Source organism: Malania oleifera, chromosome 2 (assembly GCF_029873635.1).
Source record: "Malania oleifera isolate guangnan ecotype guangnan chromosome 2, ASM2987363v1, whole genome shotgun sequence".
NCBI lineage: Eukaryota > Viridiplantae > Streptophyta > Magnoliopsida > Santalales > Ximeniaceae > Malania > Malania oleifera.
The window spans coordinates 62510111-62523998 of record NC_080418.1 but is presented as its reverse complement, the minus strand read 5'-3'; the positions used below and the strand labels follow the sequence as shown (position 1 = coordinate 62523998).

Here is a 13888-nt window from a genome sequence, read left to right as displayed (position 1 = left end):
ATCAATTAGATACCAAATAGGGCCAACATATAAAAACATTTTAATCCACTTTACCAAATTTTTTTTTTTGGTAAAAGAGGGCGGCACCTCCATTTATTTATTAATAAACCCTCACTTTTGGCATCCACTTTACCATATATTCTAGAATCTGATGGTACACATTTATCAATATCATTGGCTTTGGTGCTCCCACAGCAGACAGTTCTGATGCCCTCTCAATACCCTTTGATTTGTAAGGAGCTATATTGTAAGTACCAAGCTAGAGAGACCCTAATAAATCATTCTCAATGCATTCATACCTGCATGTTGTTATTTAGGCACGTGAATTTCAAATGCATAAATAAATAAATAAATAAAAGATTCAAAATTTTTCATAGCCATACCGACATTTTCTTACAAAGAGAATCAACGATGACAGATAAATTGATGACTTGCATCCTTATGTTCATAACTTTATCCACAGTAAACTGATCAAATGGCTCCTCTAAACACTTGGAGAGATTCTCAACATTTGCCTCAATTCAGAAACTGAATTCTGCAACCATAATTGAACTTCATCATTAAATTCTTGACCATCTTAATTTGTTCCCACCGTAACGGAAGAAAGCAGGAAAAATCATCATGAGTCAGTTTCTTTTAAACCTACATCAATCAAGGATTCACCGAGTGAATTTAGTTAGGCCAATTCATTCTAACAAAAGAAAGTGGCATTAACAACATGTAGGACAAGAAGCTGAACCATGGCCCTTTATGGAGATTGATTCAAAAAAATTGAATCAAGGAATTACGTGTGGTTAGCTTAATTAAATGTAGGATTATGTATATTTGAGGATTTTTTTGAAAATGTTTGTTTTAAGGGTTCATTTGCAAGTTGTAACTTCATGTATCTTTAGGGCTTTGCATAATTCTTGTAATCTACGCATTCTTATAAATAGGGTGTGAAAGTCGTGTACTAGCATTTTTTTTTATGAATCTGAATTGAAAGTTAAGCATACTCTCCCCCCACCCCCCAAAATTTCTATAACAAATAAATTCATTGATAGAAAAGGAATGTATAAGTAGAGAGTAAAGCATCTGTTTTCAAAATAAAAATAAAAATGGTAATGAAAACACAAACACAGGCAGATGCATAAGCTAGAGAAAAAAAAATAAAAATAAAATGGTAATGAAAAAGAAGAACAAATAAAAAAAAATATCAAGAAAATAGATGTAATACCCTTGTCAATTCCTCGACTGAGACCACTCGGTTACCCTCCTGCTCAAAATGCTCAAAACCTGCAGATGCTATTTGCTCCCACCTTTCAAGGGCCTCCAGTGGAGGCGTGCTGATTGCAGCGGCACAGAACTCTTCGAAGTCCATGCTTCTGTATGAAAGAGGTTCCATATGAAATAAGATCAATATAGAAAATTAAAGAATTAATATTTATTCATTAAATTATTACGGAAAAATATTTGAATCATGGGGGAAATAAAAACTGATTAGAAATTATATAAGTGATCTGTATTCTGGTAGTGATCACATACATTTCTCAAGACTGTCTCTAAACCAACCAAATACACTGGTTTCCCATATGTGCTAACTTAAACTAATAATAATAATAATAACAATAATTTACACCAGTTTAACAAGTAAAAGGCCAGTATTTAATATTTAATATAATGCATGCAAAAACTACATTGTCCAGTGATGATGAACACAGAATAGTGGTGAAAATATTAGATACAATTCTATGCCCCATAAATCAGATGCCTTACCATGATTAGAATATCAAGAACCCTTGACTCCTTCATGGCATCTGTTGCATTTTCAACAAGAGCATGCAGAGTATGTTATTTGACCATTCAATAATGCAGGAAATAGAAATTAAAAGAAACAAACTGAATATATATATATATATATATATATATATATATATATTACTTTTTGTTATGCATTCACATTAAATGATTATGTGCTTAAATGCTTAAATTGATTCAGAAAATTGAAATTTCCAAATAAATGATAAATAATGGAATAACCATTCTAAAATTATCTAGAGAGACGTGCCCATCTCCACTTGGTTCCAATAGCCTGAACTGAGCTCTAAGATACACCAGCTCATCTTCTGTTAAAGCTTTTGAGAGAGCCTAAGGTTACATTAACAAGAATTTTCCTAAGCTTTTGCAAAGGTTTTCTTGATAGTAAAGATGAGACCAACTGCAACAAATTACAAAAATTTCAATATCAATTTTTAAAAATAATTATAAAAAAAATCTCTTTATTTTTCAGTTTTTAAACATTTATATTGGAAAAGTAGAAAGCAACACGAGGTATCTTTATAGTTATTCAAGAAAACCAAAAATAAAAAAAATAAAACCATTTTCCATAAACCAACAAGACCTGAAGCTTCATATTCAAAAAATACCCTCTTCAGATCAAAATTTGCAACTTCCCCGCGTCTCAATAGCATAAAGCTGTTCTTCAGTACTTCCCCAGGCCTCTTCTGTTTGTCCAATTAGTGATTGAATCAGAGAAATCTGCTTTGTCCCTATACAAAGTAGCTTTTGCTGAAGCATCACCATGAAGCAGATGACCATGGAAAGGAGGGGCGGCGGGCGATGGCGATGGCCAACGGCAATGGGCGACGGCGACGGGAGACCTTGAACCACACTGCGACGAAGAGAGGTTGGAGAGTGGAGGAGGGAAGGAGAAAATGGACCAAAGGAGAGGGGCTGGAGCTGCAAAGGACAACGGCGAGGCGAGGGATGACGGCAAGGGGCAACTGCAACGGGAGATCGCGAACAACGCTACGACAGAGAGAGGATGGGGAGTGGAGGAAGGAAGGAGAAAATGGAAAGGAGGGAAAATGAGGGGATTGGGGAAGTGTGCAGTAATTTTATTTTTTTTTTAAATAAAAGGAAAGTATTAGTGACGGTTCTCAAATCCATCACTAATAATAGCCCAATAGTGACGAATTTAGAAATTCATCACTAATACTCTAAACTAAATTTTTTTTTTTTTTAAAAGAAGAAGTATTAGTGACAGTTCTCAAATTCGTCATTAAAAAAGGGTCAATAGTGATAAATCTAAAAATTCGTCACTAATACTCTAAACTAAAATTTTATTATTATTATTAAAAAATGGAAGTATTAGTGATAGTTCTCAAATCCGTCACTAATAATGGGTCAATAGTGACTATTGACCTGATAGATCACATCCAGTTTTGATTATGACAAATACTCTTGGTACTAATGATTGTACTGAGAATTGCATGCAGGTTCACCTTGTGCACGCTTCATAACTAAAAGACATATCATGATGGCATGCGGTGTTCGTGCCAAAGAATGAAGATCTATGTGTTATAATTTGTATTCATTTGATTATTTATTAATTATGAGATGTAATTTATTATGAACTGTGCACGTGTATGGCTTGTAATAATTTGCATCATACATGGTAAGTAGATATGATCATAACAGACCCTAGTTGAACTTTAGGTACCTACACAAACCTTAGAAAGACCTTAGGGAGTTGACCAATGCTAGATTTTTTCGGTAGGATAGAAAATTCTTAAGTTCCTAAACAAATGCACAAAAAGTCCCCAATATCACTCTTTACATCAGGGGAATCAAATTTAAGCTAAACTGAACTTAATAGGAAAATTTGAGAGGGTTCGGGCGACCGAATCTATGCTGTGTAAAGCGGCTCGGGCAACCAAACTAGTCAATATGTTGATTTGGTCTTCGGGCACCTGAACCTATTTTGAACGTACCTTCCTCGAGCACCTGAAAGCCTATCAGGGCACTTTTCATCTACTCAGGCGACCGAAAGTTTACGTTCAAAATTAGGCTCGAGCGACCAAACTACCTAATTCGGTTAACCAAACTATGAGCTGGGCACCCGAACTATTCAACAAATGCTACTGACTTTGTTTCGGCCAACTAACTCTCTTTTCAGGCACTCGAACCTATAAAAGTTAAATTTTTGACTGTGTCTGTTCGAGCACCCGAACCTCTAGTTGAGCGACCGAACCTCGCGGGTTAAAATATTTTTACTGAATTTTTAAATGGGGTAAAAAGGGTTAATATTCTTAATGGTCCTTTAAACAAATTTAATTATACACACTTTGTCCCCAACAATTAAAAATTCCTCCTTGCCTATATATACTCATTCATTTGTCTTAATTAGCAAGGATTAGCCAACTTGATTAGACAAAAATTCTCTCAACACCCAAAATCCTTATTAGCCAAATAATACTTCCAAACACTCACATACTCCTCATTCTTGATTTCTCGAAGCATTGTGAGTATTTTCTAAGGGTATTGTGCTTAATCTATGTAGCTAAAAGTCTCAGTTACATTATTGTTTGATTGATTTTCTGTGAGAGTTTAGTATTAAGGTTTTTCCACTAATTTCATTTGATAAATTTAGTGTGGAAAAACTTTGAGGGTTGCGGTTTTTGCATTATTGTTGCAAGATACCTAAACCTAGATTTTGTGTGCAAAACTTTTTTTCAATAGCTAGTGCTTCAAACAACTCTAGTGTGCTTTGAATATTAGAATATTGTATTGAGTTTGTTTGTTTGAACTTGCTTAGCATATTTTGAAACCCTGATCTGATATTGTATTATTCACGTAGTGTGTTTTGAATATTGCTTGGGTATACACTCTAAATCTGAATTGAAAGCTTATACATGACTGAGTGTTTAGCACACATTAGAGCACTAAACATATTTACATATCATTTGTGTTTGCATTATTAATTGAGCTATACTGGTACATACATCTGCTTGTTTAGAAGTGAATTGTCGTGTACACACTTTATACACATTGGTTGTATTCCAGGCACAGACCTGAAGGGGGAGACTAGCCCTATGGAATAGTCCCAGATTGGTTTAGACCTGGTTAGGAAAGCTATGTGTGCCATCCTGTTAAGGCGTGTCGGTTGAGATCAGCCCCTTGAATTGACGTGGTTGTATTAGGAGTTGCTCCACCCATTTAAGTGAGCATTATAGTGGTAATCCTTGTGCTGGTGTGGCCAAGGCAGGGACGTAGGCACAGTTGACCGAACTCCGATAACATATCGTGTGCATTCTTTACATTTCCATAATTTATTTACTGCACGTGTATGTTATATTGTGAATGATTAGGTTTACATTTGCATAAACATACCCAAGGTTAAGTAACACTGTTAATTTGGTTTAGCCTAGGTGATAAAATTTAAATACCCAATTCACCCCCCCCTCTTGGGATTGCACCAAAGCTAACAATTGGTATCAAAGTCTCGTAACTTAAACTTAGATGTTATTTAGTTAAAAGATCATGATGGCTCGTATTAGTGCATCCCTTTCATGTGAGGGAAGACTGGTCACACACCCACTTGTATTCTGTGGTAATGATTATGCTATAGGGAAATTCGAAATAACTGTGTATGTGAAAATTTTGAATTGGAAACTTTGGAAAGTCATTGATCAGGGTGATTTTGTGCCTATGAAATCTATTGGGTGTATTGATGTTCTTAAATCTGAGTGTGAAATGAATGATCATGATAGGAATTTAGTACAGATAAATTTTGATGCCATGAATACCTTACTGCATGCTTTGGATTCTAATGTTTTATGTGAGGTTATAGCGTGTAGTAGTGCTAAGAAGATTTGGGATGAAATTGAGTGGAGATACGATGCGTCCATGCAAAAGGAGGACATCTCTCCATACAACTCAGGCTCCACTGATCTCAAGGAAGGTAACTAGTGTTTTGTGGCTTTGACTAATGACGAGGTTATCTCAGTTCCTTCTGTCTTAGTAGTTAAATATGAACATGATTCATGTGCTGAATTGAATGTTGTATCTGATTATGAATCATATGATAGTAGAGATAGTGAAAGCATGCCATCTTATAAGGAACTGCAGATTGAATACATGAGGACTCATAAGCTACTTGTAAAATCAAATAAGAAGTACTCTATGCTGAAAAACAAGTATGATGCATGCATTAAAAAATGTGACTCAAAAATTCTTGCTAAAATAGAAAATAATTTGAAAATTAAAAGATTGGAGAGCAAGAATGTATCATTAGAAAAGGAATTGGAGGGCTTGAAACCTAAAGCTTCTAATGATGATGAAAAGAACCACTTGATTTCAGATCTTGAAAGTAAAGCAAACAACTTGTCTAAAGAACTTTTGAAACTTCAGAATGCTTGCAAAGATTTGGAAAACTCAAAAACTCAAGATCTAGAGAAGAAAATAGAAGAACAATCTAAGATCATCTACACGTTCACTAGAGGTAAGGAAAACTTTGAAAAATTACTAGGTACACAAAAAATGACCTTAGATAAGGAAGGTATAGGTTATAATGGAATTGAAAATAAGAAAAGAAAAAACCTATACATTGGGTATTTTGTAAAAGAATTAAAATATTATGCTAGTACCTCGTTTGGACCATACATTCATGCCACATGTATCTTATGTAAAAAGAAGGGGCACACAAAATTTGATTGCCCTTTTAAAAGAAAAGGTGTGAAGCCCAAACAGGTATGGAAAATTAAGAAATCACCAACCCCTAACCCATCGAAAATAAAAGGAAGAAAAATGGTATGGGTTGTTAAGAAAGAAAACCCCTTGAAAGTTAAGGAAGAGCTTACTCACACAGGAATTACATGATCACATAGCTCTTCCTTAGTAGTTAGGATTAGCTGTAGGGGGTAGCATTCTCTAAGGGGTTAGAAAGTGGCTTGGGGCTGATAAATGTAAGATCTTTGTTTACCCACCATTCAAAATATTGTAGACGAAGTATTTTCAAGAATCAAGCCAATCTGTGAATTCAATTACAAAACCAATCTGGACTAAATGAATATACTTGTTGGTTAGAATATAAATCATTGGATGTTTGAATAGAAAACCACTTCCAAATGGACACGGCATGATTGCCTTGTGTTTAAAGTTCAAAATTCTTAACTCTCACTTAAATACGAACATCTATCGTTAAGCATACCTTGTCCAATGTACAAATTTGAGGTTTAGAAATTGAAATAAAAAATCTTGTCCTAAACTCATCTTGAAGCCCTATCAACACCCTAAATCTCATAGATAAGTCATATGGTCTTTAGCTTTGAAAATCCAGTTAAATAAAAACAAGTAGACCAAGCTTAGGCGACTGAACCAAATAATGCATTTGCACTTAGGCCGACCAAACTTGAAGTTTTACCAAGCAGTTGACTAGACTTTGTGCGGTTGAATTTTCATGTTTAAATCTTCTCGGGTTGCCGAACATCTTCAAGTCCTCGAACTTATATTCAGGCAACCGAACGAAGACCTTTGGGCGACCGGTTACGATTGTTCAAACTTAATTCACGCAGCCGACCCTCAAAAATACAAAATGGCGCCTCAAATTCAACCGACCAAACTTGTGTTCGGGCTGCCAAAAAGACTCAATGGGCTCTCGTACTTAAAGCTGTTCAGGCAACCGAACTTATGCTCAAGCGCCCGAACCGCGCTGATATACAAATTTCTCCTCGAATTTCAGCTCATTTTCTCCCATTTCTTTGAGTGCTTCCTTTGTTTTCCTCTCTTTCTAGCCCAGTTTTCTTTGAAATTTCTATGGCAAGGGAAAAGAGACATGTTGCCATAGGTGTTCCGTTAGACCAGTGGTTTCCCACACCCGTTCGCCAAATCAAATACAAGAAAATCTTTCACCTCAGAGACCCCATCTGGGAAAAATCATTGATATCGAATTCATGCAAACTCACTTCAATAATGTTCTAGACATGTTTCGATATCAAGGATGGTATAAGTTTATAGCCTTTCAGCCCAAAGGGATGTACCTGCTGCTCATTTGGCTCTTTTATGCCAATATTGCTCAAGATGGGCAGGGCTTCTACTCCAGGGTGCTCTAGACGGATCTCCACTTTGACAATGCCTACTTGGCAGATACTTTTGAGATCCAACATGGTGACTTCATCTGCCCCGATTCTTCCTCCACTTGGATAGTCAAGCACAACTTCATTGTGAGTACATTTGTTAATTTAGTCATGATGAATCTAGTAGCTGATCTGACCCACACTACTAGTTATAGATCCTTGACTCTAGAGGCAAAGGTGGTACACCACCTAATTTCCTACAACACCTTGTCTAAGTCAAGATTGAGGGACCATGTATCCTATTTGGATTTCTTCGTGATGTGGTGCCTCTTTAATAGAAAGAAGCTAGACCTTCTTAGGTTGATCCTACGGTTGATGTTCATAAAAACCGTTGGAAAGAGGATCATTTTGCCCTAAGGTGGGATTCTATCTAGGATATTTGTTAGGGAAAGGCTGAATAGGTCACCACTTGCCACCATCAAGAAGGTCTAACCCTCTGACTTCTTCAACTCCACCACTTTAAATTTGATGGGTTACGAGCTCATTGGGAACATGTGGTTGCCCACTGCACATGAGAGAGACCCAGGAGCTCAAGAGGTCCCATAGGAGTTGCCTCATGTACCATTTAGCGTTGAGATCATGGCAGCTATCACTAATCTCTCTGCCTCGTTTTAGGAGTTCCGAGTCTCCATGACTGAGCAGGTGTCTTCATCACAGGCTAGACTTGACTCCCTTTACTGCAAGTTAACCGAGTTCCAGTCCGAGGTACTAGCTAACTTCCATATCCTCAATGAGTGGTTGTGAGAGATGAATGACGAGGACATTGGTAAGGATGACCAGATGGAGTTGAGCGGTGAGGATGATGATGATCATGATGATGGGGAGACCTAGGAGTGCTTCATATGGATCCATTTCATCATTCTCTAGTTACTTATTTGATCATCTATTTTGTTCTATTCAGATATATTTTTATTTGGTATGTATTTATTTTTTTAAAATAGCTTTTATATTTGTTTCTTTTGACGATCATTGTAGAGACCCAAACTCGTATAAGTTGGGTTTGTCGACGAAGTCCTTCAGAGTCTCGTCGACAAAATTCAGAGCCTCGTTGATGAAATTAGGGTCAGGAAATATCCAGATATGCCTTGTGGACGAGGGTAGGGCTTCGTTGACAAGTATGTCGGCAGCCTCGTTGATGAGATAGCCGCTTTGTTGACAAGTTTGACTCAATCAAAGGCGCTTTAAAGGTCCTTTTGGGGTTGCTTTGGGGCTAAGAAACATAAAGAACACACACTCTCTCTCTCGAGACTAATGAGCTCTCTCACTTTTTCTAAGATCCTTTGCCGTTCATCATCTGTTTTTAAAAACGGAAGTGCGTGCGTGGATTAGAGAAGGAAGTTCTACAACTTTAGTGGATCAGATCATCATTTTGAGGATTTTTAGGTTTTCCCAAAAATCGAGGAAAGGATCTAATTTCGATTTTGATTGAATATTTGGATAGTAGTCAACATTATAGTATGATTATGTTTTGTGGTTTTTAGGTTTCGAGGATCTTGGGTTATTAGTTTGGACCATTTTCGTACATAGTTTTGTTTCAAGTTTAAGGTAAGGGGAATTTGATTACAACAACATTTTTGGATAAACTAAACCACTAAAAGGTGAGGTTATGCTTATATGCATGATTTTAACTGCTTATTTTCCACTGAGTAGTTAATGTCTCTCTCTATACCACATATTACTATTAGTTTTGGTGCAATCCTAAGAGGGAGGGATGAATTGGTATTTAAAAATTTTATCCGTTAGGTCAATCCACTAATCAATGGTATTACACAAGCCTAAGGTCAATCTAGTGCATGCAAAATGAATCAATGCAAATGTACAATGGAATTTAGATTGCAATGGAAATTTAATCAAGCATGCACAATAAAGTAGTAAAGGAGATGACACCCATAAATGTTATCGAGGTTCGGCCAAATTGCTTACGTCCCCGCCTTGGCTAACAAGCACAAGGATTGCCACTATAGGCTCACTTAATGGGTGAAGCAGCATCTAAACAATCAAGTCAATTAGCACAGGGCTGATCTTAACCTTTACAGTCAGGTCAATAAACACAGGGCTAACCTCAACCTACACAATCCTTATTGGCCTGGATTACCACCCCCTCAGGTCATGCATGGAAATACAACAGTAATTTGTCAATTCAAATGGTATAGTGATTGTGTTTTCATGTAAAGCAGATATGTACCCAGTTACACGTAGTATAATCAATATTCTACTAAAAGATAGGATTTGATAAACTCAGTGTAGTCTAAGTGTCTACTCTCAAATGATTATATGAGCAATGTAATTAGTGCGTGAGAGTGCAAATGATATGATATTTGTATCACACAATATATTCAATCACAATGCACAAGCAAAGACCACAAGCACACTTCAAATATCTCAACCAATATTTTTGTGAATAAAACCACAAGAGATATTTAAATAATGGTTTGTAAAAATATTTATTTGATCTTTTTGATAAAATGATGATCTCAATGAAAAGGTATAGCAGCAAAGATCTTCAGTATACAAGCAAATATCTCAAAATATTTCTCAAGGATAAGCACAAGGGATATTTGAAAAATGATTTGAAAAATATTTTTGCAACCAAGACACAATATGAACTCTTGAGTTTTTGCAATGAAAACGCAAAACTCAGAAGTTCTAAGAAGTTTTTCTACGAAAGGCTTATTTACGAAGTCCCCTAGAAAAACTATAAGCTTACTCTCTTAAAAAAATAAATCTCAATAATACAAACAAGAGAGAGTTTAAGCTTGGTGGGATGAACCCAAGAGCACTCTTACTAAGTGTTATTTGCAATATGGATGAGAAAGAATGAGAGTATAAAGCTAGGATATGAAAATTTGACTTTTTGAGATTCAGAGGATATTTTTTCTAATTATTTTCTTAATTTCCTCCTAATTTTTGCAAATGAAGGCCTATATATAGAGATAGGAAAAATTAAAGTCAATAGGACATGTAGGGTATTACTAATATTGTTTTAAACCAATTTAATCCTAATTAACGCCGTTTTTAAAAAGTTAACCGCGGTAAAAATATGGGGCAACCCAAGAGCACTGGTCGACCAAGACAAGTTCGGTTGACCGGGCCAAAAATGAATTGCAGGGTTGGTCAACCGGACAAGTATGTCCGAGGCAATTTTCTGAGGTTTGGTCGATCGGGACTAAAATGAACTACACGGTCGGTCGACCGGACATCAAGGTCCAAGGAGATTTTTCTGAGTTAGCACGATTCGGTCGACTGTGAAGATTTGAACTGAATAGTTCGATCAATCAGACTGTTGGGACAACTCCCGAGGACCCTCGGTTTACTAGAGCGTTGGAGTACATTTTTCTCTCAATTGACTAGGTGGTCAAAAAGTTGACTCCCTAGGGGGTTCGGTCGACCAGGTATAAATGAATTATATAAGTTCAGTCGACCGAGCTATGGTCAATCATTTGACCTGGTCAGGGTTCAGTCACCCCGTAGGTAATGAAATGTGAAGTTTGATCAACCGGGCCATGGTCAAACTATTGACCCGGCACCAATTCGATCGACGAGGGGAATTTGTACTTGAGCAGTACGGTCGACCGAAAATGCCACTTAGGTGCATTTTGGTTCTTTTAAAGCATGCAAAGACCCTATTGAAATGACCATTCATATATATATATATATATATATATATATATATATATATATGCATGTATGGGTGTCTTAGGGTCATTTCTAAATCTTTTTGAAGACATCGAAAAAATCTGGTGTCATTCGATTGACCCTAAAGTCCATCTATGGTCTTGAGCTTACCCATCCTACCTTGTTGGTAAGACATTATATCCATTCTACCTTACTGGTAAGACATTAATTATTATTACAAACCATTTTCCCTAATTACTATTACAAACCCCTCGAATAAATTATTAATATAAATTACAACACAAAACGATATTTAGGGTCTTTGTCTTTCTTCAAGTCCATGTGCGTGCACTATGTGATACTTCTTATTGGTCCTGCACACAAACTCATTCACCATTAAATATCATAGTATTTGTCATAATCAAAACAGGATATGACCAATAAGATCAATAATCTCCCCTTTTTTAACGATGACAAATACTTGTCTACTTCTCCCCATTTTGGTAATAGCAAAAAAGGCTAAATAAGCATTTAAGTTCATAGGCAAATAATCATCTGTGTAGACACCTATTTTTGCCCTAACCAAATAGAATAAGGGGGTCTATTCTTATTTTCATTATTATTTGTATTATTATTTTTATTATTATTTTATTATCACTATTATTATTAGTATTTTTATTATCTTTATTTTATTATTACTTTCTTATAATTATTTGTATTATTTATTAATTTTTTTTACTACTATTATTTTTGATTATCATTATTATTATTATTATTATTATTATTATTATTATTATTATTATTATTATTATTATTATTGTTAATAACATTATTATTATTATTATTATTATTATTACTATTACCATTTTTATTAGTATTATTATTATTATTATTATTATTATTATTATTATTGTTGTTGTTGTTGTTGTCGTCGTCGTCTTAATTATTATTTTTATCATTATAAAAAGAAAAAAAACAAAAAAAACAAAAAGGAAAGGATCTTTAGGGTTTTGGGGGCAGAGCCTATTTATAGGCTCATTCTCACAAGCCAAAAGTGGGTGGGGGGGGGGGGGGTGGGGGGGAGCTGCGCACCCACGCATCCTCCCTGACCTCCCTCATTCTCTCCATCACTCTTCCTCACGCACACACGGCTGCAAAGCAGCCTCTGCTCCTTCATCTCCTTCCCATCATCCTCAGCATACCATCACTTATCACAGCTCCCCGTTACTGCCACCATCACTGCAGCAACCTCCCGCCTCTCTCTCGTTGTTCCAGGCTGCTGCAACAACAGCAACCTGCGGCCATCTTTCTGGCTGTTTAGCCGAACCACCAACCCAAACAGACACCAGCCGGCTACCCCCTCTGTTCCATCTGCTCCAAGCCCAGCGCCTCTAGCAACCTCCACCACAATGACCATTCTCCTCCAGCTCCAGAGCACTAGCCGTCCTCTACTCCTCTGCAAAAACTGAAGACCACCACACCTGACACCCAACTCCGCCGCCGTTGCCAGTCACCACTGCCCACTTGCCGGTGCTGTTCACGGCCACGCACTGGCCACACCACCGGGAGAGGTTCTCACCTTCGGCCAGCACACACATGCACGAAGCCTCTGTTTGTTTTGTTTCACTGTGATGATTTTTTATTTTTTTATTTTTATTTTTTATCACCCTCTTGTCTTGTTTTGTTTTTTCTATTATTATTATTAACGTAAATATTAATTCGTTTGTCTTCTTTTTTGTAGGATTCTCTTTAGGGGGCTTATTTCAATGTTCAAAGGTTGAATCTTGTTGTCATGATTTTATTGTGTATATATTTATATTTATTATGGTTTATTATTTTATATTGTTACTACGTATATATGTATATCTATGGTGTATTATGTGGCTGATATGGTGATTTATCATTGCTTATTTTGTTTAGTTTCATATGCATATTTATATTTTATCATGGTTTATTGTTTCATTTTGCTATCACATATTATTGTATATTATTTGTTACTATATATAATATTATTGTTTATTAGTTGTGAAAAGTTTTTCTCTTATATTTATGTGATGTTCATATTTGTCAATGTTTAGAGGATTTCATGCTAATCTTGTTTAGGAAACTTCCTAATTTTAGGATATTGATTACTTTAGTTAAGTTCATTTAGGGTTTTAATTATTTTTACATATTTAAATGTGTTGATTATTTTGCGTTTAGGGTTTTTGTCATAATTAATGTTCATATGTGGGGTTATTATTATTGTTCATATTTAGTGTTTATTTCATATGTAGCATATTAATTTTTAGGATTGTACATTAATTTTTGATTCGATCCATTTTCCTAATTTTCTATTTAGTGGTCATATTGAGTATTTACGCATTAGTATCAGCTTT

General features: G+C 35.8%; 1 long non-coding RNA gene across 1 annotated transcript; it reads right to left on the bottom strand.

Moving 5' to 3' along the window:
- Window positions 1–269: 269 nt before the first annotated feature.
- On the bottom strand, window positions 270–2867 carry LOC131149031 (uncharacterized). The gene is made up of 4 exons (XR_009135111.1): window positions 2381–2867; window positions 1756–1796; window positions 1217–1364; window positions 270–535 (listed from the first exon to the last, which is right to left on the bottom strand). It is a non-coding gene; the product is annotated as an uncharacterized LOC131149031 (long non-coding RNA).
- Window positions 2868–13888: the final 11021 nt, after the last annotated feature.